The sequence below is a fragment of the Hyla sarda genome, chromosome 13 (assembly GCF_029499605.1).
Source record: "Hyla sarda isolate aHylSar1 chromosome 13, aHylSar1.hap1, whole genome shotgun sequence".
NCBI classification, from domain to species: Eukaryota; Metazoa; Chordata; class Amphibia; order Anura; family Hylidae; genus Hyla; species Hyla sarda.
Window position 1 is genome coordinate 10,125,901 of NC_079201.1, and position 23,754 is coordinate 10,149,654.

The following is a 23,754-nucleotide window of genomic DNA, read 5'->3' on the forward strand; positions in this document are numbered from 1 at the left end:
GATCAGGACATATAGTAGTTATACATCTCTCCTCCAGTTCTATCTGTATACTGCTGCTACCTCTATGGGATCAGTATATATAGCAGTTATACACTTCCCCTCCAGCTCTATCTGTATACTGCTGCTATCTCTATGTGATCAGGATATATAGTAGTTATACACCTCCCCTCCAGCTCTATCTGTATACTGCTGCAATCTCTATGTGATCAGTATATATAGTAGTTATACACTTTCGCTCCAGTTCTATCTGTATACTGCTGCTATCTCTATGGGAACAGGATATGTATTGAGCATAACATCAAATATATGGAGCCTTTTTCCCCAAAATGTGAGCTTTTTGAGACGAACCCTTCATTGTCCTTTCTCAGAAGCTTGGACATAATCATTAGCATAACGCTGAGATAGCACTACGATGGCGTCATAACCGGAGGTAAAAAAATAAATAAAAAATCAATGGAAACTATTAAAGGCTTCGGAAACCTGTAAATTGTTCGCTTGTAGAATGAGAAGACATAGGAAGAAATGTCAGGTTTTACATTCTTTTATTCATTCCGGGGATCGCTTTCCCTCCCTCCTCGCGAATGGTTAATTTTATTTTTAAGTTAAGGACTAAAAGGCCGAACTCGGGATTTAATTTCATATCTCTTTGATAATTATTTTTTCCCTTATTTTTCCCGTACTCCGAGGCTTTGGGGAAATGTTGATGTTCATCTTCTAAGGAAGAAGAAGAAGGCGAGGATATGATTGGACGTGAGGGGAGAATAATTCTACATCTCATTTCGGGAAGTGTCAAGCGTTAGTCGTGTCTGCTGGTCAGAGTCATCCACGCCCACATTGTAGTCATGAAACTTAGATACATTAGGCCGCGCTCCGCTCCTCATTCTACTTTGCATGAATATGAATTATCGATGCGGTGTTTACCATGTCGGTCCACAAAGAAAATCAATGGGAAAAGATTTAAAGGGGTACTCGGCCTTTAGAACTCTTATCCCCTATGCAAAGGAAAGGGGATATGATATCTGATCACGGTCTCCGTGTAACACTCTGCCAAACCACGTCCCCTCCATTCATGTCTATGGGAGGGGGCATGACAGCCGTCATACAAAAACAGTGGGAACATAGCCTCATACAAAAACTGTGGGTACATAGCCTCATATACAAAAACTGTGGGTTCATAGCCTCATATACAAAAACTGTGGGTTCATAGCCTCATATACAAAAACTGTGAGAACATACTCATACAAAAACTGTGGGAACATAGCCTTATATAAAACACTGTGTGAACATTGCCTCATACAAAACACTGTTGGAACATATCCTCTTACAAAAACTCTGAGAGCATAGCCTCATACAAAAACTGTGAGAACATAGCCTCATATAAAAACTGTGAGAACATAGCCTCATATAAAAACTGTGAGAACATAGCCTCATATAAAAACTGTGGGAACATAGCCTCATACAAAAACTGTGAGAACATAGCTTCATACAAAAACTGTGAGAACATAGCCTCATATAAAAACTGTGGGAACATAGCCTCATACAAAAACTGTGAGAACATAGCCTCATACAAAAACAGTGAGAACATAGCCTCATATAAAAACTGAGGGAATATAGCCTTATACAAAAACTGTGAGAACATAGCCTAATACAAAAACTGAGGGAATATAGCCTTATACAAAAACAGTGAGAACATAGCCTCATATAAAAACTGAGGGGACATAGCCTCATATAAAAACTGTGAGAACATAGCCTCATATAAAAACTGTGAGAACATAGCCTAATACAAAAACTGTGGGAACATAGCCTCATATAAAAACTGTGGGAACATAGCCTCATACAAAAACTGTGAGAACATAGCCTCATACAAAAACAGTGAGAACATAGCCTCATATAAAAACTGAGGGGACATAGCCTCATATAAAAACTGTGAGAACATAGCCTCATATAAAAACTGTGGGAACATAGCCTCATATAAAAACTGTGTGAACATAGCCTCATACAAAAACTGTGGGAACATAGCCTCATATAAAAAAAACATAGGAACATAGCCCTATACAAAAACTTTGGGAACATAGCCTCATATAAAAACTTTGGGAACATAGCCTCATACAAAAACTGTGGGAACATATCTTCATATACAAAAAAAAAACTGTGAGACCATAGCCTCATATAAAAACTGTGAGAACATAGCCTCATATAAAAACTGTGAGAACATAGCCTAATACAAAAACTGTGGGAACATAGCCTCATATAAAAACTGTGGGAACATAGCCTCATACAAAAACTGTGGGAACATAGCCTCATACAAAAACTGTGGGAACATAGCCTCAAATAAAAAAAACATAGGATCATAGCCCTATACAAAAACTTTAGGAACATAGCCTCATACAAAAACTGTGGGAACAATTCTTCATATACAAAAAAAAAACCTGTGAGACCATAGCCTCATACAAAAGACTGTGTGAACATAGCATCATCTAAAACATGTATGAGAACATAGCCTCAGATAAAAAGTACATGGAAACAAATCCTTATACAAAAAGCTGTGGGAACATAGCCTCATATAAAACACTGTGGGAGCATAGCCTCATATACAAAAAACAGTGAGAACATAGCCTCATATAAAACACTGTGGGAGCATAGCCTCATATACAAAAAACAGTGAGAACATAGCCTCATATAAAACACTGTGGGAGCATAGCCTTAGACGTCTCTGTTCACAGATCAATCTAGAAAAACATATATGTTGCCGACAATGCAGAAGCTATAATATTAAACGGGCTGTACTAAAGGGTTAATCCTACAGATCCATGGGATCCCTGCCTTCTCCTCATGCAGTTTCGGACCGATCCCTCCATTACGGTAGATCATGTTGTAATAATCGGGGTCCCATACATTAAGCCTCCATTGTCCCTCAGATCCCCCGTCCTGGTCTTCAGGTGTCAATGTGAAAAGAACTGACAAAACGGCAGTGAAGAGGTTAACGGAGAAAATATTGCCGGCTGATAATTTACATACTGTTTTGTGCAGATTTTTTTTGATCAAATTCTGTAAATCCGAAGGGATGAGCGCACGCATACTATCAGAGCATTGGTTGCTATGGTAAGCTGAGTTTTATATTAAACAGAAAGAGATAAAGTCACAGCAAATCCCACATCTACCACCGCTGCCGGCAGGCGCCATTAATTCATGCAATGGCCTTTAAGAAAACACATCGTCCTCTTAGTTTCAAAGCAGACATTTTACTTTGGAAATGTTTTGGGGGTTCTTTTCCCCCATCTTTATGCTGATTTTAAATGCTTTTTCTTTGTTCACAATTGTGATTTATTCATTGATTAAATTATTTATTTATTTAATTTATTATTTATTTATTTAATTTATTATTTATTTATCTCTTTATATGCAGCATTTTATTGCATTATGACGCCATATGCACGCCCTGCACCCGCTCCCGGTCGATGAAGCATGCTTAGGACCCATCCTGGTGATGTCCGGCATTAACCCTTTAGATGCAGTGTCGACTGCCGTGTCTAAAATGCTAAAAATCTATTGCCAGTTAGCTCAGGGAGCAAAACCAGGTCCCAACCAGCTGAGAGGACGGGAAGAGGTATCTTACCTGCCTGCAGATCAGCACTCCATCACTGTAGGAAGCCTAAGCGAAGGGTCTAACTACTGTATGGGAAAACAGAGGGGATCTAACTACTTTAAGGGGCACCGAGAGGACATGACTACTATATTGGAATACAGAGGGGACTTAACTACTAAATGGGGCAATGTGGGGGCCTAACTACTATATGGGGTCAGGGTAAAGAGACTATTTTATAGGGTCAGTATAGAAAGGCTAACTGGTATATGGGGCAGTGTGAACAGGGGGAACCTAACTATCATATGGGGGAACAGAGGGAACCTAACTACTATATTGAGGAACAGAGGGGGATTAAATGCTATATGGTAGTACAGAAGGGGGTCTAACTACTATACGAATGAACAGAGGGGGGTATAACTACTTTATGTGGGCACAGAGGGGGTCTAACTACTATATGGAGGAACAGAGGGGGATTAACTACTATCTGGGAGTACAGAGGGGGCCTAACTACTATACGAATGAACAGAGGGGGTCTAACTACTATATGGGGGTACAGAGGGGGCCTAACTACTATATGGAGGAACAGAGGGGGATTAACTACTATATGGGAGTACAGAGGGGGCCTAACTACTATACGAATGAACAGAGGGTGTCTAACTACTATATGGGGGTACAGAGGGGGTCTAACTACTATATGGAGGAACAGAGGGGGATTAACTACTATATGGGAGTACAGAGGGGGCCTAACTACTATACGAATGAACAGAGGGGGTCTAACTACTATATGGGGGTACAGAGGGGGCCTAACTGCTATATGGGGGTACAGAGGGGGCCTAACTACTATATGGGGGTACAGAGGGGGCCTAACTACTATATGGGAGTAAAGAGGGGGCCTAACTACTATACGAATGAACAGAGGGGGTCTAACTACTATATGGGAGTACAGAGGGGGCCTAACTACTATACAAATGAACAGAGGAGGTATAACTACTTTATGGGGGCACAGAGGGGGGTCTAACTACTATATGGGGCAAGTGTGAAGAGTTATATATTCATGTGGTTTAGATTTGTTCAATCTTCAGACTACATTTTCCAATTAAATCCTTCTACATTTGTTAAATCAGTATTTTATATAAAATCAATACTGTAGTTTGGAATCTTTTTCTCTACTTTTTCAGCAATGACTTATAAACCAATGGTTCATATGACATTCTGTGGTCTGTAATACAATACAAATTATTAGGATCAACATGATACTTAGAGACAGGCATTTCTACTTGTCAAGAGGTAGTGTTTCATACATTCACATCAGATACAATACAGTCAATAGAGCTCGGTAGGGAAATGTTTCCTATGTATTTAAGTATTTATTTAAATATTTATTATATATATTTATTTATAAAAGGAATATATTATATTCATAATTACTTATAATGTAAAAATATTTTATTTTATTAACAAATAATGCTGTTATTTAGTGTTGTATAGTAGTATACAAACAACATATAACAACACTTAAATGGGCACTGTCATCAACTTTTTTTATATGTTGTAGTACATATGTACTACAACATATCTCTAATATATTTTCATAATTTTTTTTTTAATTAAAATATTTTAAATTATGTTTGAAAACCGGCCACTAGGGGTCTCCCTCCTAGTGGCCCGCTGCAGGCTGGCATGACGTCACACCTGAATTCGGAACCTCATTGGCTGTCTGGGCATGCTGGGGGTTGTAATTTTGCAACAGGTAGAGGTAAATGGTTTGGAGATTACTGTATTAGGTTCTCATGAGAAAGCGTTCTTCTCCGATACTCAATTATATCAATTACCGATAATATTAACTCTTTTAATGTCATGTGACAGCAGAGTTGGCTCTAGACTGTGTTAAGCCTTATGTGAAAGTTGAACATGAGGTCCTCACTGACACTTATAATCAGATTCCACACTTTCCCCCATGGCCAAGACCAAAGAACTGTCCAAGGTTGTCAGGGACAAGATAATAGCCCTACATAAGGCTGGAATGGGCTACAAGACCAACGCCAAGCAGATCGGTAAGAAGTTTACAACATGGAGGAACACAAAATAACAAAATAACTATCAATCTCCCTCAGTCAGGGGCTCCATGTAAGATCTCACGAGCGTGAAGTTTCAATGATCGTGAGAACGGTGACGAATCAGCCCAGAACTACACGGGGGGATCTTGTCAATGATCTCAAGGCAGCTGGGACTATAGTCAACAAGAAAACAATCGGTAATACACTACACCGTGAAGAACTGAAATCCTGCAGTGTCCACAAGGTCCCCCTGCTCAAGGAAGCTCATGTACAGGCCAGGCTGAATTTTACCAATGAATCTTTGAATAATTTAGTGGGCAAACATACAAATAAAGATCAAATAATTCTTTCTTTATGGTATAATCAGCAACCCTTTCTATACGTGGCAAAATTTGAAGGTGACTGTTACGCCGAGCGCTCCGGGTCCCCGCTCCTCCCCGGAGCGCTCGCTTCTCTCTCGCTACCGCAGCGCTCCGGGCAGCTCCACTGACCCGGTGCGCTGCGATACCGTCTCCAGCCGGGATGCGATTCGCGATGCGGGTAGCGCCCGCTCGCGATGCGCATCCCGGCTCCCGTACCTGACTCGCTCTCCGTCTGTCCTGTCCCGGCGCGCGCGACCCCGCTCCCTAGGGCGCGCGCGCGCCGGGTCTCTGCGATTTAAAGGGCCACTGCGCCGCTGATTGGCGCAGTGGTTCCAATTAGTGTGTTCACCTGTGCACTCCCTATTTATACCTCACTTCCCCTTCACTCCCTCGCCGGATCTTGTTGCCATTGTGCCAGTGAAAGCGTTTCCTTGTGTGTTCCTAGCCTGTGTTCCAGACCTCCTGCCGTTGCCCCTGACTACGATCCTTGCTGCCTGCCCCGACCTTCTGCTACGTCCGACCTTGCTTCTGTCTACTCCCTTGTACCGCGCCTATCTTCAGCAGTCAGAGAGGTTGAGCCGTTGCTAGTGGATACGACCTGGTCACTACCGCCGCAGCAAGACCATCCCGCTTTGCGGCGGGCTCTGGTGAAAACCAGTAGTGACTTAGAACCGATCCACTAGCACGGTCCACGCCAATCCCTCTCTGGCACAGAGGATCCACTACCTGCCAGCCGGCATCGTGACAGTAGATCCGGCCATGGATCCCGCTGAAGTTCCTCTGCCAGTTGTCGCCGACCTCACCACGGTGGTCGCCCAGCAGTCACAACAGATAGCGCAACAAGGCCAACAGCTGTCTCAACTGACCGTGATGCTACAGCAGCTACTACCACAGCTTCAGCAATCATCTCCTCCGCCAGCTCCTGCACCTCCTCCACAGCGAGTGGCCGCTTCTGGTCTACGACTATCCTTGCCGGATAAATTTGATGGGGACTCTAAATTCTGCCGTGGCTTTCTTTCCCAATGTTCCCTGCACTTGGAGATGATGTCGGACCAGTTCCCTACTGAAAGGTCTAAGGTGGCTTTCGTAGTCAGCCTTCTGTCTGGAAAAGCTCTGTCATGGGCCACACCGCTCTGGGACCGCAATGACCCCGTCACTGCCTCTATACACTCCTTCTTCTCGGAAATTCGAAGTGTCTTTGAGGAACCTGCCCGAGCCTCTTCTGCTGAGACTGCCCTGTTGAACCTGGTCCAGGGTAATTCTTCCGTTGGCGAGTACGCCGTACAATTCCGTACTCTTGCTTCAGAATTATCCTGGAATAATGAGGCCCTCTGCGCGACCTTTAAAAAAGGCCTATCCAGCAACATTAAAGATGTTCTGGCCGCACGAGAAATCCCTGCTAACCTACATGAACTCATCCATCTTGCCACTCGCATTGACATGCGTTTTTCCGAAAGGCGTCAGGAGCTCCGCCAGGATATGGACTTTGTTCGCACAAGGCGTTTTTTCTCCCCGGCTCCTCTCTCCTCTGGTCCCCTGCAATCCGTTCCTGTGCCTCCCGCCGTGGAGGCTATGCAGGTCGACCGGTCTCGCCTGACACCTCAAGAGAGGACACGACGCCGCATGGAGAATCTCTGTCTGTACTGTGCCAGTACCGAACACTTCCTGAAGGATTGTCCTATCCGTCCTCCCCGCCTGGAAAGACGTACGCTGACTCCGCACAAAGGTGAGACAGTCCTTGATGTCTACTCTGCTTCTCCACGTCTTACTGTGCCTGTGCGGATATCTGCCTCTGCCTTCTCCTTCTCTACTATGGCCTTCTTGGATTCCGGATCTGCAGGAAATTTTATTTTGGCCTCTCTCGTCAACAGGTTCAACATCCCAGTGACCAGTCTCGCCAGACCCCTCTACATCAATTGTGTAAACAATGAAAGATTGGACTGTACCATACGTTTCCGCACGGAGTCCCTTCTAATGTGCATCGGACCTCATCACGAGAAGATTGAATTTTTGGTCCTCCCCAATTGCACTTCCGAAATCCTCCTTGGACTACCCTGGCTTCAACTCCATTCCCCAACCCTGGATTGGTCCACTGGGGAGATCAAGAGTTGGGGGCCCTCTTGTTTCAAGGACTGCCTAAAACCGGTTCCCAGTACCCCTTGCCGTGACTCTGTGGTTCCCCCTGTAACCGGTCTCCCTAAGGCCTATATGGACTTTGCGGATGTTTTTTGCAAAAAACAAGCTGAGACTCTACCTCCTCACAGGCCTTATGATTGTCCTATTGACCTCCTCCCGGGCACTACTCCACCCCGGGGCAGAATCTATCCTCTGTCCGCCCCAGAGACTCTTGCTATGTCGGAGTACATCCAGGAAAATTTAAAAAAAGGCTTTATCCGTAAATCCTCCTCTCCTGCCGGAGCCGGATTTTTCTTTGTGTCCAAAAAAGATGGCTCTCTACGTCCTTGCATTGACTACCGCGGTCTTAATAAAATCACGGTAAAGAACCGCTACCCCCTACCCCTCATCTCTGAACTCTTTGATCGCCTCCAAGGTGCCCACATCTTTACCAAACTGGACTTAAGAGGTGCTTATAATCTCATCCGCATCAGAGAGGGGGATGAATGGAAAATGGCATTTAACACTAGAGATGGACACTTTGAGTATCTGGTCATGCCCTTTGGCCTGTGCAACGCCCCTGCCGTCTTCCAAGACTTTGTTAATGAAATTTTTCGTGATCTCTTATACTCCTGTGTTGTTGTATATCTGGACGATATCCTGATTTTTTCTGCCAATCTAGAAGAACACCGCCAGCATGTCCGTATGGTTCTTCAGAGACTTTGTGACAATCAACTTTATGCCAAGATAGAGAAATGTCTGTTTGAATGCCAATCTCTTCCTTTCCTAGGATACTTGGTCTCTGGCCAGGGACTACAAATGGATCCAGACAAACTCTCTGGCGTCTTAGATTGGCCACGCCCCTCCGGACTCCGTGCTATCCAACGTTTTTTGGGGTTCGCCAATTATTACAGGCAATTTATTCCACATTTTTCTACCGTTGTGGCCCCTATCTGTTACGCCGAGCGCTCCGGGTCCCCGCTCCTCCCCGGAGCGCTCGCTTCACTCTCTCCGCTGCAGCGCTCTGGTCACGTCCTCTGACCCGGGGCGCTGCGATCCCGCTGCCAGCCGGGATGCGATTCGCGATGCGGGTAGCGCCCGCTCGCGATGCGCACCCCGGCTCCCCTACCTGACTCGCTCCCCGTCTGTTCTGTCCCGGCGCGCGCGGCCCCGCTCCCGGCGCGCGCCGGGTCTCTGCGATTTAAAGGGCCACTGCGCCGCTGATTGGCGCAGTGGTTCCAATTAGGGTAATCACCTGTGCACTTCCCTATATTACCTCACTTCCCTTGCACTCCCTTGCCGGATCTTGTTGCCTTAGTGCCAGTGAAAGCGTTCCTTGTGTGTTCCTTGCCTGTGTTTCCAGACCTTCTGCCGTTGCCCCTGACTACGATCCTTGCTGCCTGCCCCGACCTTCTGCTACGTCCGACCTTGCTTCTGCCTACTCCCTTGTACCGCGCCTATCTTCAGCAGCCAGAGAGGTGAGCCGTTGCTAGTGGATACGACCTGGTCACTACCGCCGCAGCAAGACCATCCCGCTTTGCGGCGGGCTCTGGTGAAAACCAGTAGTGGCTTAGAACCGGTCCACTAGCACGGTCCACGCCAATCCCTCTCTGGCACAGAGGGTCCACTACCTGCCAGCCGGCATCGTGACAGTAGATCCGGCCATGGATCCCGCTGAAGTTCCTCTGCCAGTTGTCGCTGACCTCACCACGGTGGTCGCCCAGCAGTCACAACAGATAGCGCAACAAGGCCAACAGCTGTCTCAACTGACCGTTATGCTACAACAGTTACTACCACAGCTTCAGCAGTCATCTCCTCCGCCAGCTCCTGCACCTCCTCCGCAGCGAGTGGCCGCTCCTGGGATACGCTTATCCTTGCCGGATAAATTTGATGGGGACTCTAAGTTTTGCCGTGGCTTTCTTTCCCAATGTTCCCTGCATCTGGAGATGATGTCGGACCTGTTTCCCACTGAAAGGTCTAAGGTGGCTTTCGTAGTCAGCCTTCTGTCCGGAAAAGCCCTGTCATGGGCCACACCGCTCTGGGACCGCAATGACCCCGTCACTGCCTCTGTACACTCCTTCTTCTCGGAAATCCGAAGTGTCTTTGAGGAACCTGCCCGAGCCTCTTCTGCTGAGACTGCCCTGTTGAACCTGGTCCAGGGTAATTCTTCCGTTGGCGAGTATGCCGTACAATTCCGTACTCTTGCTTCAGAATTGTCCTGGAATAATGAGGCCCTCTGCGCGACCTTCAAAAAAGGCCTATCCAGCAACATTAAAGATGTTCTGGCCGCACGAGAAATTCCTGCTAATCTACATGAACTTATTCACCTAGCCACTCGCATTGACATGCGTTTTTCCGAAAGGCGTCAGGAACTCCGCCAAGATATGGACTCTGTTCGCACGAGGCGTTTCTCCTCCTCGGCTCCTCTCTCCTCTGGTCCCCTGCAATCTGTTCTTGTGCCTTCCGCCGTGGAGGCTATGCAGGTCGACCGGTCTCGCCTGACACCTCAAGAGAGGACACGACGCCGTATGGAGAACCTCTGCCTGTACTGTGCTAGTACCGAACACTTCCTGAGGCATTGTCCTATCCGTCCTCCCCGCCTGGAAAGACGTACGCTGACTCCGCACAAAGGTGAGACAGTCCTTGATGTCTACTCTGCTTCTCCACGTCTTACAGTGCCTGTGCGGATGTCTGCCTCTGCCTTCTCCTTCCCTGCTGTGGCCTTCTTGGACTCTGGATCTGCAGGAAATTTTATTTTGGCCTCTCTCGTCAACAGGTTCAACATCCCGGTGACCAGTCTCGCCAGACCCCTCTACATCAATTGTGTAAATAATGAAAGATTGGACTGTACCATACGTTTCCGCACGGAGCCCCTTCTTATGAGCATCGGATCTCATCATGAGAGGATTGAACTTTTGGTCCTCCCCAATTGCACCTCAGAAATTCTCCTTGGACTTCCCTGGCTTCAACTTCATTCCCCAACCCTGGATTGGTCCACTGGGGAGATCAAGAGTTGGGGGTCCTCTTGTTCCAAGAACTGTCTAAAACCGGTTCCCAGTAACCCTTGCCGTAACTCTGTGGTTCCTCCAGTAACCGGTCTCCCTAAGGCCTATATGGACTTCGCGGATGTTTTCTGCAAAAAACAAGCTGAGACTCTACCTCCTCACAGGCCTTATGATTGCCCTATCGACCTCCTCCCGGGCACTACTCCACCCCGGGGCAGAATTTATCCTCTCTCTGCCCCAGAGACTCTTGCCATGTCCGAATACGTCCAGGAGAATCTAAAAAAGGGCTTTATCCGTAAATCCTCCTCTCCTGCCGGAGCCGGATTTTTCTTTGTGTCCAAAAAAGATGGCTCCCTACGTCCTTGCATTGACTACCGCGGTCTTAATAAAATCACGGTTAAGAACCGCTACCCCTTACCCCTCATCTCTGAACTCTTTGATCGCCTCCAAGGTGCCCACATCTTCACTAAATTGGACTTAAGAGGCGCCTATAACCTCATCCGCATCAGAGAGGGGGACGAGTGGAAAACGGCATTTAACACCAGAGATGGACACTTTGAGTATCTGGTCATGCCCTTTGGACTGTGCAATGCCCCTGCCGTCTTCCAAGACTTTGTCAATGAAATTTTTCGTGATCTGTTATACTCCTGTGTTGTTGTATATCTGGACGATATCCTAATTTTTTCTGCCAATCTAGAAGAACACCGCCAGCATGTCCGTATGGTTCTTCAGAGACTTCGTGACAACCAACTCTATGCCAAAATTGAGAAATGTCTGTTTGAATGCCAATCTCTTCCTTTTCTAGGATATTTGGTCTCTGGCCAGGGACTACAGATGGATCCAGACAAACTCTCTGCCGTCTTAGATTGGCCACGCCCCTCCGGACTCCGTGCTATCCAACGCTTTTTGGGGTTCGCCAATTATTACAGGCAATTTATTCCACATTTTTCTACCATTGTGGCTCCTATCGTGGCTTTAACCAAAAAAAATGCTGATCCCAAGTCCTGGCCTCCTCAAGCAGAAGACGCCTTTAAACGACTCAAGTCTGCCTTTTCTTCGGCTTCCGTGCTCTCCAGACCTGACCCTTCCAAACCCTTCCTATTGGAGGTTGATGCCTCCTCAGTGGGAGCTGGAGCTGTTCTTCTACAAAAAAATTCTTCCGGGCATGCTGTCACTTGTGGTTTTTTCTCTAGGACCTTCTCTCCAGCGAAGAGGAACTACTCCATCGGGGATCGAGAGCTTCTAGCCATTAAATTAGCACTTGAGGAATGGAGGCATCTGCTGGAGGGATCAAGATTTCCTGTTATTATCTACACCGACCACAAGAACCTCTCCTACCTCCAGTCTGCCCAACGGCTGAATCCTCGCCAGGCCCGGTGGTCTCTGTTCTTTGCCCGATTTAATTTTGAGATTCACTTTCGTCCTGCCGATAAGAACATTAGGGCCGATGCTCTCTCTCGTTCCTCGGATGCCTCAGAAGTTGATCTCCCTCCGCAACACATCATTCCACCTGACTGCCTGATCTCCACTTCTCCTGCCTCCATCAGGCAGACTCCTCCAGGAAAGACCTTTGTTTCTCCACGCCAACGCCTCGGAATCCTCAAATGGGGTCACTCCTCCCATCTCGCAGGTCATGCGGGCATCAAGAAATCTGTGCAACTCATCTCCCGCTTCTATTGGTGGCCGACTCTGGAGACGGATGTTGGGGACTTTGTGCGAGCCTGCACTATCTGTGCCCGGGATAAGACTCCTCGCCAGAAGCCCGCTGGTTTTCTTCATCCTCTGCCTGTCCCCGAACAGCCTTGGTCTCTGATTGGTATGGATTTTATTACTGATTTACCCCCTTCCCGTGGCAACACTGTTATTTGGGTGGTCGTTGATCGATTCTCCAAAATGGCACATTTCATCCCTCTTCCTGGTCTTCCTTCTGCGCCTCAGTTGGCTAAACAATTTTTTGTACACATTTTTCGTCTTCACGGGTTGCCTACGCAGATTGTCTCGGATAGAGGTGTCCAATTCGTGTCTAAATTCTGGAGGGCTCTCTGTAAACAACTCAAGATTAAATTAAATTTTTCCTCTGCATATCATCCCCAGTCCAATGGACAAGTAGAGAGAATTAACCAGATCTTGGGTGATTATTTGCGACATTTTGTTTCCTCCCGCCAGGATGACTGGGCAGATCTCCTTCCATGGGCCGAATTCTCGTATAACTTCAGGGTCTCTGAATCTTCCTCCAAATCCCCATTTTTCGTGGTGTACGGCCGTCACCCTCTTCCCCCCCTCCCTACCCCCTTGCCCTCTGGTCTGCCCGCTGTGGATGAAATTTCTCGTGACCTTTCCATTATATGGAGAGAGACCCAAAATTCTCTCTTACAGGCTTCTTCACGCATGAAGAGGTTCGCGGATAAGAAAAGAAGAGCTCCCCCCGTTTTTTCCCCTGGAGACAAGGTATGGCTCTCCGCTAAATATGTCCGCTTCCGTGTCCCTAGCTACAAGTTGGGACCACGCTATCTTGGTCCTTTCAAAATTTTGTGTCAAATTAATCCTGTCTCTTATAAACTTCTTCTTCCTCCTTCTCTTCGTATCCCTAATGCCTTTCACGTCTCTCTTCTCAAACCACTCATCCTCAACCGTTTTTCTCCCAAATCTGTTCCTCCCACTCCTGTTTCCGGCTCCTCGGACGTCTTCTCGGTCAAGGAAATTTTGGCTGCCAAAAAGGTCAGAGGGAAAATTTTTTTTTTAGTAGACTGGGAGGGTTGTGGTCCTGAAGAGAGATCCTGGGAACCTGAGGACAACATCCTTGACAAAAGTCTGCTCCTCAGGTTCTCAGGCTCCAAGAAGAGGGGGAGACCCAAGGGGGGGGGTACTGTTACGCCGAGCGCTCCGGGTCCCCGCTCCTCCCCGGAGCGCTCGCTTCACTCTCTCCGCTGCAGCGCTCCGGTCACGTCCTCTGACCCGGGGCGCTGCGATCCCGCTGCCAGCCGGGATGCGATTCGCGATGCGGGTAGCGCCCGCTCGCGATGCGCACCCCGGCTCCCCTACCTGACTCGCTCCCCGTCTGTTCTGTCCCGGCGCGCGCGGCCCCGCTCCCTAGGGCGCGCGCGCGCCGGGTCTCTGCGATTTAAAGGGCCACTGCGCCGCTGATTGGCGCAGTGGTTCCAATTAGGGTAATCACCTGTGCACTTCCCTATATTACCTCACTTCCCTTGCACTCCCTTGCCGGATCTTGTTGCCTTAGTGCCAGTGAAAGCGTTCCTTGTGTGTTCCTTGCCTGTGTTTCCAGACCTTCTGCCGTTGCCCCTGACTACGATCCTTGCTGCCTGCCCCGACCTTCTGCTACGTCCGACCTTGCTTCTGCCTACTCCCTTGTACCGCGCCTATCTTCAGCAGCCAGAGAGGTGAGCCGTTGCTAGTGGATACGACCTGGTCACTACCGCCGCAGCAAGACCATCCCGCTTTGCGGCGGGCTCTGGTGAAAACCAGTAGTGGCTTAGAACCGGTCCACTAGCACGGTCCACGCCAATCCCTCTCTGGCACAGAGGGTCCACTACCTGCCAGCCGGCATCGTGACACTATCGTGGCTTTAACCAAAAAAAATGCCAATCCCAAGTCTTGGCCTCCTCAAGCGGAAGACGCCTTTAAACGGCTCAAGTCTGCCTTTTCTTCGGCTCCCGTGCTCTCCAGACCTGACCCATCTAAACCCTTCCTATTGGAGGTTGATGCCTCCTCTGTAGGAGCTGGAGCGGTCCTTCTACAAAAAAATTCTTCCGGGCATGCTGTTACTTGTGGTTTTTTTCTAGGACCTTCTCTCCGGCGGAGAGGAACTACTCCATCGGGGATCGAGAGCTTCTAGCCATTAAATTAGCACTTGAGGAATGGAGGCATCTGCTGGAGGGATCAAGATTTCCAGTTATTATTTACACCGATCACAAGAACCTCTCCTATCTCCAGTCTGCCCAACGGCTGAATCCTCGCCAGGCCAGGTGGTCTCTGTTCTTTGCCCGATTTAATTTTGAAATTCACTTTCGGCCTGCCGATAAGAACATTAGGGCCGATGCTCTCTCTCGTTCCTCGGATGCCTCGGAAGTTGAACTCTCTCCGCAACACATCATTCCTCCTGACTGCCTGATTTCCACTTCTCCAGCCTCCATCAGGCAAACTCCTCCAGGAAAGACCTTCGTCTCTCCACGCCAACGCCTCGGAATCCTCAAATGGGGTCACTCCTCCCATCTCGCAGGTCATGCAGGCATCAAGAAATCTGTGCAACTCATCTCTCGCTTCTATTGGTGGCCGACTCTGGAGACGGATGTCGTGGACTTTGTGCGAGCCTGCACTGTCTGTGCCCGGGATAAGACTCCTCGCCAGAAGCCCGCTGGTTTTCTTCATCCTCTGCCTGTCCCTGAACAGCCTTGGTCTCTGATTGGTATGGATTTTATTACAGACCTACCCCCATCCCGTGGCAACACTGTTGTTTGGGTGGTCGTTGATCGATTCTCCAAGATGGCACATTTCATCCCTCTTCCTGGTCTTCCTTCAGCGCCTCAGTTGGCTAAACAATTTTTTGTACACATTTTTCGTCTTCACGGGTTGCCCACACAGATAGTCTCGGATAGAGGCGTCCAATTCGTGTCAAAATTCTGGAGGGCTCTCTGTAAACAACTCAAGATTAAATTAAACTTTTCTTCTGCATATCATCCTCAATCCAACGGACAAGTAGAAAGAATTAACCAGGTCTTGGGTGATTATTTACGACATTTTGTTTCCTCCCGCCAGGATGATTGGGCAGATCTTCTACCATGGGCCGAATTCTCGTATAACTTTAGAGTCTCTGAATCTTCCTCCAAATCCCCATTTTTCGTGGTGTACGGCCGTCACCCTCTTCCCCCCCTCCCTACTCCCTTGCCCTCTGGTTTGCCCGCTGTAGATGAAGTGACTCGTGATCTTTCCACCATATGGAAAGAGACCCAAGATTCTCTTTTACAGGCTTCATCTCGCATGAAAAAGTCTGCCGATAAGAAAAGAAGAGCTCCCCCCATTTTTGCTCCCGGAGACAAGGTATGGCTCTCCGCTAAATATGTCCGCTTTCGTGTCCCCAGTTACAAACTGGGTCCACGCTATCTTGGTCCTTTCAAAGTCTTGTGCCAAATTAACCCCGTCTCTTACAAACTTCTTCTTCCTCCTTCTCTCCGTATTCCTAATGCCTTTCATGTCTCTCTTCTTAAACCACTCATCATCAACCGTTTCTCTCCCAAATTAGTTTCTCCCACTCCTGTCTCCGGTTCTTCTGACGTCTTCTCAGTGAAAGAGATACTGGCCTCCAAGACGGTCAGAGGAAAAAGGTTCTTTTTGGTGGATTGGGAGGGCTGTGGACCTGAAGAGAGATCCTGGGAACCTGAGGACAACATCCTAGACAAAAGTCTGCTCCTCAGGTTCTCAGGCTCTAAGAAGAGGGGGAGACCCAAGGGGGGGGGTACTGTTACGCCGAGCGCTCCGGGTCCCCGCTCCTCCCCGGAGCGCTCGCTTCTCTCTCGCTACCGCAGCGCTCCGGGCAGCTCCACTGACCCGGTGCGCTGCGATACCGTCTCCAGCCGGGATGCGATTCGCGATGCGGGTAGCGCCCGCTCGCGATGCGCATCCCGGCTCCCGTACCTGACTCGCTCTCCGTCGGTCCTGTCCCGGCGCGCGCGGCCCCGCTCCCTAGGGCGCGCGCGCGCCGGGTCTCTGCGATTTAAAGGGCCACTGCGCCGCTGATTGGCGCAGTGGTTCCAATTAGTGTGTTCACCTGTGCACTCCCTATTTATACCTCACTTCCCCTTCACTCCCTCGCCGGATCTTGTTGCCATTGTGCCAGTGAAAGCGTTTCCTTGTGTGTTCCTAGCCTGTGTTCCAGACCTCCTGCCGTTGCCCCTGACTACGATCCTTGCTGCCTGCCCCGACCTTCTGCTACGTCCGACCTTGCTTCTGTCTACTCCCTTGTACCGCGCCTATCTTCAGCAGTCAGAGAGGTTGAGCCGTTGCTAGTGGATACGACCTGGTCACTACCGCCGCAGCAAGACCATCCCGCTTTGCGGCGGGCTCTGGTGAAAACCAGTAGTGACTTAGAACCGATCCACTAGCACGGTCCACGCCAATCCCTCTCTGGCACAGAGGATCCACTACCTGCCAGCCGGCATCGTGACAGTGACCACACGTCCTCATATCCCGTGGGGCTGAACACGTCTGCCATATCTATAAGTAGCTCCTGTCCTACAAACTTTGGGCACCTCTAACCACATTGGAAACCTGGATGTCACATGATCCCATTGGGTTTACCTATATAGAGTTTATATATAGAATATACCTGAAGGCTTATATTTGATGTTTTTTACATAGAACCATAAAAGGATAAAGATTGGGGTAATGATGCATCCTCTATACCCATACATCATTGTCATCCCTCCAGTATATCTCTGCCTACAAGGAGCCGCAGTCCTATACTAAATCATCTCCTCAATGTCATCGCGTTGACTCTCCGAAATCGCATTACTGACTCATGTTGTTCATTATTTGTTCCTAATTTATTCCTTCCTGCATCCAATGATCTGGCCATGCCGTGGTAAAGTCATTACACCTCCATTACAACATTAGACTACAACGTCCTCCCGACAACCCGTTACAAATTGATGTTATCACGTTATGGATTCTGTAGGATTATACAAAGTGATAAAGGGGTACTCCGCTGGAAAACATTTGTATTCTTTAATCAAGTGATGTCAGAAAGTTAAACAGATTTGTAAATTACTTCTATTAAAAATTCTTAATCCTTCCAGTACTTATCAGCTGCTGTATACTCCACAGGAAGGTCTTTTCTTTTTGAATTTCCTTTCTGTCTGACCACAGTGCTCTCTGCTGACACCTCTGTTCATGTCAGGAACTGTCCAGAGCAGGATCGGCTTGCTCTGGGGATTTTCTCCTACTCTTGACAGTTCCTAAAACGGACAGGTGTGTCAGCAGAGAGCACTGTGGTCAGACAGAAAAAAACAACTCAACTTCCTGTGGACCATACAGCAGCTGTTAAGTACTGGAAGGATTAAGATTTTTAAATAGAAGTAATTCACAGATCTGTTTAACTTTCTGGCACCAGTTGATTTAAAAAAAATGTTTTCCAGCGGAGAACCCCATTAAATGTCCTGTTCTTGTTATTTTTTTCTTCCTATAAACCTTTTTCTATTCCTTACATTTCATAATAATTCCCCATCCTGTACTTACTGCTGAAATCCTCACTAAATAAAGGCGGCGAGCCAGACACCATAAAATCAACAGCCTACCCGCTGCCTTCCTCTTCTGACACAGACGTGAGGCTTAGAACATCAATCTGGCATTTGTGTCTCTAACAGCTTAAAATTGTGAGAACTCACATCTCTGGCGTTGTCTTCAATACCTCCATCTTGACCTCCGTGTCACACAATCACAGTGCTGTCAGCGCTCATGGATTTTCCGTGAAACTGAGAACCTGCAGCGGAGCGAACTAGAGAGGCGTCTTTTGTAAGAGAAGGCGATCACGGCACAGGGATACTGCCAGAATATATGAAAGGTATACAGTGAAAAGGAAAGTAACCCCTATGATCAGACATTTTATGCCCTATCCTTTGGATAAGGGATAAGATGTCTAGGGGCGGAGTTCCCCTTTAAGCCCGTTTAGAATGTCGGGTGCAGCACCGGAAGCTTGTGACGTCACGGCCACACACCCTCAATGCCAGTCTATGGGAGGGGGCGTCATGCCCCCTCCCATACACTGGCATTGAGAGGGTGTGGTCGTGACATTGAGGGGCATGGCCTCCGGAGCTGCATCGCCAGTCATCCGGCACAGAGCAAAGTTCGCTCCATGCACCGGATGACTGGGGTGCAGCAGTGAAGATCGTGGCGGACCCCAGGGCGGGACCCCCGTGATCAGATCCTATCCCCTATCCAAAGGAGCTCCACTCATGCAAGTCTACGGGACTTCCGGTACATCTCCTGATCGCATTAAAGGACATCTGCAGCGTTACAAACACTTATCCCCTATCCTCAAAATAGGGGATAAGTGTTTGATCGTGGGGGTCCGAACGCTGGGACCCCCTGTGATCTACTGGAGAGGGCTGCGGCTCTCCCGTGCAGGGGGCATGCCAGCCGCAGCATGACGTTGCGGCCGGCACGCCTCCTCCATACATCTCTATGGAAGAGGTGGGGAGGCAGCATTCGTGCCTCCCCGCATCCCCCATAGAACTGTATGGGGACAGGGAGGAGACGGGGCGTCACCGTCAACCTCTAGGTCGATGCTACGCGCCTTAGCGCTCAGCGCTTATGGCGGCGCCCCGTTCTGGAGATCGAGGGGGGGGGGGGGTCCCAGCGGTCGGACTTTTTTTTGTCTACTTTTGGAACCTTTATTGTGTGGTACATATTACAAAATGATATACAGCACTAACCTGTGTTGCCTATTTTGCTACTTTTACAAACTGCGATTTAAATAGATATGGAGTACCTTTCACTTTAAAGGGATACTCCGCTGATCAGCGTTTGGAACAAATTGTTCCGAACGCTGGAGCCGGGAGCTTGTGATGTCATAGCCCCTCCCCCTCACGATGTCACGCCCCGTCCCCTCAATGCAAGTCTATGGGAGGGATCATGACAGATATCACGCCCCCTCCCATAGACTTGATGTGAGGGGGCGGGGCGTGATGTCATGATGGGGTGGGGCTATGATGTCACGAGCTCCCGGCGCTGGCTCCAGCATTCGGAACAGTTTGCTCCAAACACTGAGCAGCGGAGTACCCCTTTAAAAACTTTTGACACGTCCTAGCGACATGTCAAAGTGTTTGATCGGCAGGGATCAGTATTGTTCTGATCTTGTACAATGTGACTATTTCCCTGTCTGTAAGAATTACATATGGCTATAAATATTTCTGCAAATCTCTGGCCATGTAAAAGACACATAATAGATAACAAGTCCTTTTGCGCAATGCAGTCGTTTTGTAACGTGACATTTCCAAGGTCCCTGCTTATGTTACATCATTTCACATAACAATGCCTTTACTGTTCATTGTTAATAGTGCAAAAATGAACTTAATTCACTACATCTTAGCTGTAACTTGGAGAGTTCAATACCTTGTAAAAAAACCATCAATACATAAATCCTGTCACTGCTTTCAGGGACATGCACAGACATTTTGGGGTGTAGGGGCTGAGGTAAAAAAAGAGCACTTCTTATACTTATTTATATAAATGCCCACATAATGATGCCAGACAGCCCAGGGCACTTATAGGAAGAACACGAAAAGGGCAGGGGCTCAAGCCCCTTTCTAGTCAACCTGTGCACATCCCTTTATTTAAGGAGTAGTCCAGTCCCGAAAAACGTATCCCCTATCCTGAGCATAGGGGATAAGTTTCAGATCGCGGGGGGTCCAACCGCTGGGGCGCCTCGTGATCTCCTGTACGGGGCCCCGGCAGCCCGCGGGAAGGGGGCGTGTTGACCACTGCATGAAGCGGCGGCAGACACACCCCTTCAATACAGCTCTATGGCAGAGCCGGAGATTGTCGAAGGAAGCGCACCGGCTCTGCCATAGAGTTGTATTGAGGGAGCGTGTTAGCCGCCGCTTCGTGCGATGGTCGACACGCCCCCTTCTCCCGGGCTGCTGCGGCCATGTACAGGAGATCGCGGGGGGCCCCAGCGGTCAGACCCCCGCGACCTGAAACTTATCCCCTATCATAAGGATACGTTTTTCAGGACTGGACTACTCCTTTAATTTCTTCTATGTTATGCTTTATGGTAAATTAACAAGATTAATTGTAGCACAGCGCTCACGTTCTAAAAATTGGGGTACACTTACATAGTAATGACAGTAATGACCATGGCAAATCCAACAATGGTTTACTGTGACTGTGTGGTGCTCCAGCACAGGTGCATCAGTGGACACTTTTGACTTAGTTCGGGTGGCTGTAGATCACAATACAATCACGATATGGAAGATCCGCCACACTATATAGATAAGCCAAGTTCAGCAGCAGCTACTAGAATCCATCGATGTTAGAACTGCGCAGACATGTGTCCTCACCATTTATGATGGGCTTCCCAGTAGAACCCTGAGGAAGGCCACAAAAACATGCGTTTGGGGTTCCAGCAACACTTCCTTGATCTCAATATGGGTAAGCATTCCTGGGATGAATTGGATTAGTTTCTGCTAGTATTGTACTACATGGGGATATCAGTGTTTGACACTTCACTTGGCGGATTTGCCATAATTCATTGGAGCTGCGTCTTAGTGTTTCTAATTCTGTAAACCCTTTTTTATTGTTATTTGAACTAAAAAAAATGTAAACAAGTGATCTGAATGACTCAATCTTTTTCTGTGTATAATGTTAACAAACTATTTGAGGTGTATTAAACTGCTCAGGAAGAAAAAGTACCAAGTGGTTTTCCATGTTGGGCAGGGATTGAGTGAAGCCCTAATCTTGTTCACACCCTCTGTCCCTGTTTACTTGCATACCAGTCCTAAACAACGGGTCCACAACGACGAGGACGTTCCCAACCTACTACGGCCACCACGCCCCTCCTATAGATTTGCATTGAGGGGGCGTGGTGTGACATCACAAGGGGGTGTGGCCTTGACGTCACAACCCCACCACCCACTCCAAGCATTCAGAAAAAAATGTTCCGAACGCTAGGGCAGCAAAGTACCCCTTTAAACCTATAGCCCTGAACATAGACATTCTTTCAGGTTCTGTTCTATAAGATTTTTACAATTAACATCTTCTATTCTGACATAGTTTGCAGCCCCCTAAAATTAAAACTTCAGCTTTTTTCCCCAACCACAGTATAATGCAAATATCCCCTGACTTATTCAAGTCCTAGAATGTAAAATAAGGCGATGCATCTGCCATTATGCATTCTGGAGACCTGCAGCAAAAATGCTTAGTGATGCTTTGTACCGTCAGACATCCTGGCTCTGAGCTGATTCTAAAACATCACTACAAAGAGCGAGAACTTTCGAAAGAGCAAAGCTTGTAGTTATGTCAGATATCCTTTAATGATGATCTAGCCCTGCGTTTAATCGCCTCTGCTTCATCATCACAAGCTACAGGATGTGGAGTATCCTTCTAGAATCTCTTATGAGAGTATAGGGCTGAAATACTAAATCAGGCATGGCCATCCTATGTCTTAGGCAAAAGTGGGACAAGAGACCCACAGGGGCTCGGGTTTCAGGATACCAATGTTCAGTGCAGTGTTAGGATCCCAAATAGAGAAAACAGGCCTGCGGGTGGCGCTGTACCAATCCCCGGTAGTGAGCAGCTCTTGTCTATTGCTATCTATGGTCCAATGGACCTGCTGTAAAGTATATCTGTAAATGCTGTAAAAACAGCACAGGCAAGGTGGCTGCCTCCATAATAATGTACAAAAAAATAAACAAAAAAAATGTAATAAGAAAATAGAGACAGATTAGAAAAAATAGAACACGTTTCAGTATCTGGCGCTAACCAGTAAAAAAAAACTAAAACAAATCTAGCTAATACATTTAATTTAAGGTGAATTTTGGCCCCTTGTGAATGCCTAGAAGAAGCCCATAAGAGCATGGGGAGAACGTACAAACATTTTACAAATAATGTGCTAGTCAGATTTAAACTTAAAGCAGACATCTCAGAAAGAAGACAGGGGGATACATAATGCGGCTAGATAGGGCTAGTTGTGATAATTATGGGCATGCCTTTTTCAATTCCATGGTCCAGTGGTCTCCAAACTGTGAATCACCAAATGCTGTAAAACTACCACTCCTGGGATGCTGAGAGAGGGAAAATGTCCAAAAACTTCTTGTAGCAATAGGGTTAAAGAGATTATACAGTTAACAGATGAGGTATTATCTTTTCCTCACTTCTGGGTGGCTCACATACTGCTTAGTCTCATTTTAGGGCTATAACTACCTTTCCACTTAAAGAGGGCAGGCTGAAATAGTGCACAGGTACTATGTTACAAGTATTGCATGTTGATGACACCATTGCCCACCCCATGTAGGTGTTATTTCCCAACATATTACGTGTGCACCATATCAGCCCGCCTACTTCAAGTGGGGAACAAGTTGTAGCCCTAAGACAAGACCGAGCTGAAAGTGAGCTGCTAGTGAGTAAGGTAAGCTCATAACTTGTGTTCTCCCCAGATAACCCCTTGCAGCAACACCCGACAGTCAAAACCTCTGTACCCCTGCTGCCATTATTTCTTTCCTAATAAAATCTTTATTATGTAGTGATAATTATAATTACCTCCAGAGGCATTTTATTCATTTTAGTAATAAATATTTTATTTTATTATGAGTTTCACATGATAAATTTCAATCTGTAACATCCATCACCGTCATAATCATTAATGTGAATACATGTCCTGGGCTTAATTTTGATTATACAAAATTCAGAAGACTTGTTGGATAGCAAAATGCCCTAGAAAACACAGAAAACAAATGCAATTTCACCACATAATAGCACTAGCAGCCTAAATATATTTGTTTCAAGCCAACTTGTCCAGCGTGAGCTTAATTAACTGATTCTCCGAGGGAAGATGGTAAATTATTTGAGAATAAGAAAACTCCAGCACGACCGACGAACCATTATCATTAAATGTAAATAAC

At 47.4% G+C, this 23,754-nt stretch overlaps 1 long non-coding RNA gene across 1 annotated transcript in view; it reads right to left on the minus strand.

The window, feature by feature from the left end:
* The window catches only part of LOC130297449 (uncharacterized), a 174,810-nt gene extending 156,172 nt beyond the window's left edge, over positions 1 to 18,638 (minus strand). Inside the window, exon 1 of the long non-coding RNA XR_008849524.1 lies at positions 18,523 to 18,638. This is a non-coding gene — a long non-coding RNA (uncharacterized LOC130297449). The remainder of the gene's footprint in view (positions 1 to 18,522) is intronic.
* Between the last annotated feature and the right edge of the window lie 5,116 nt (positions 18,639 to 23,754).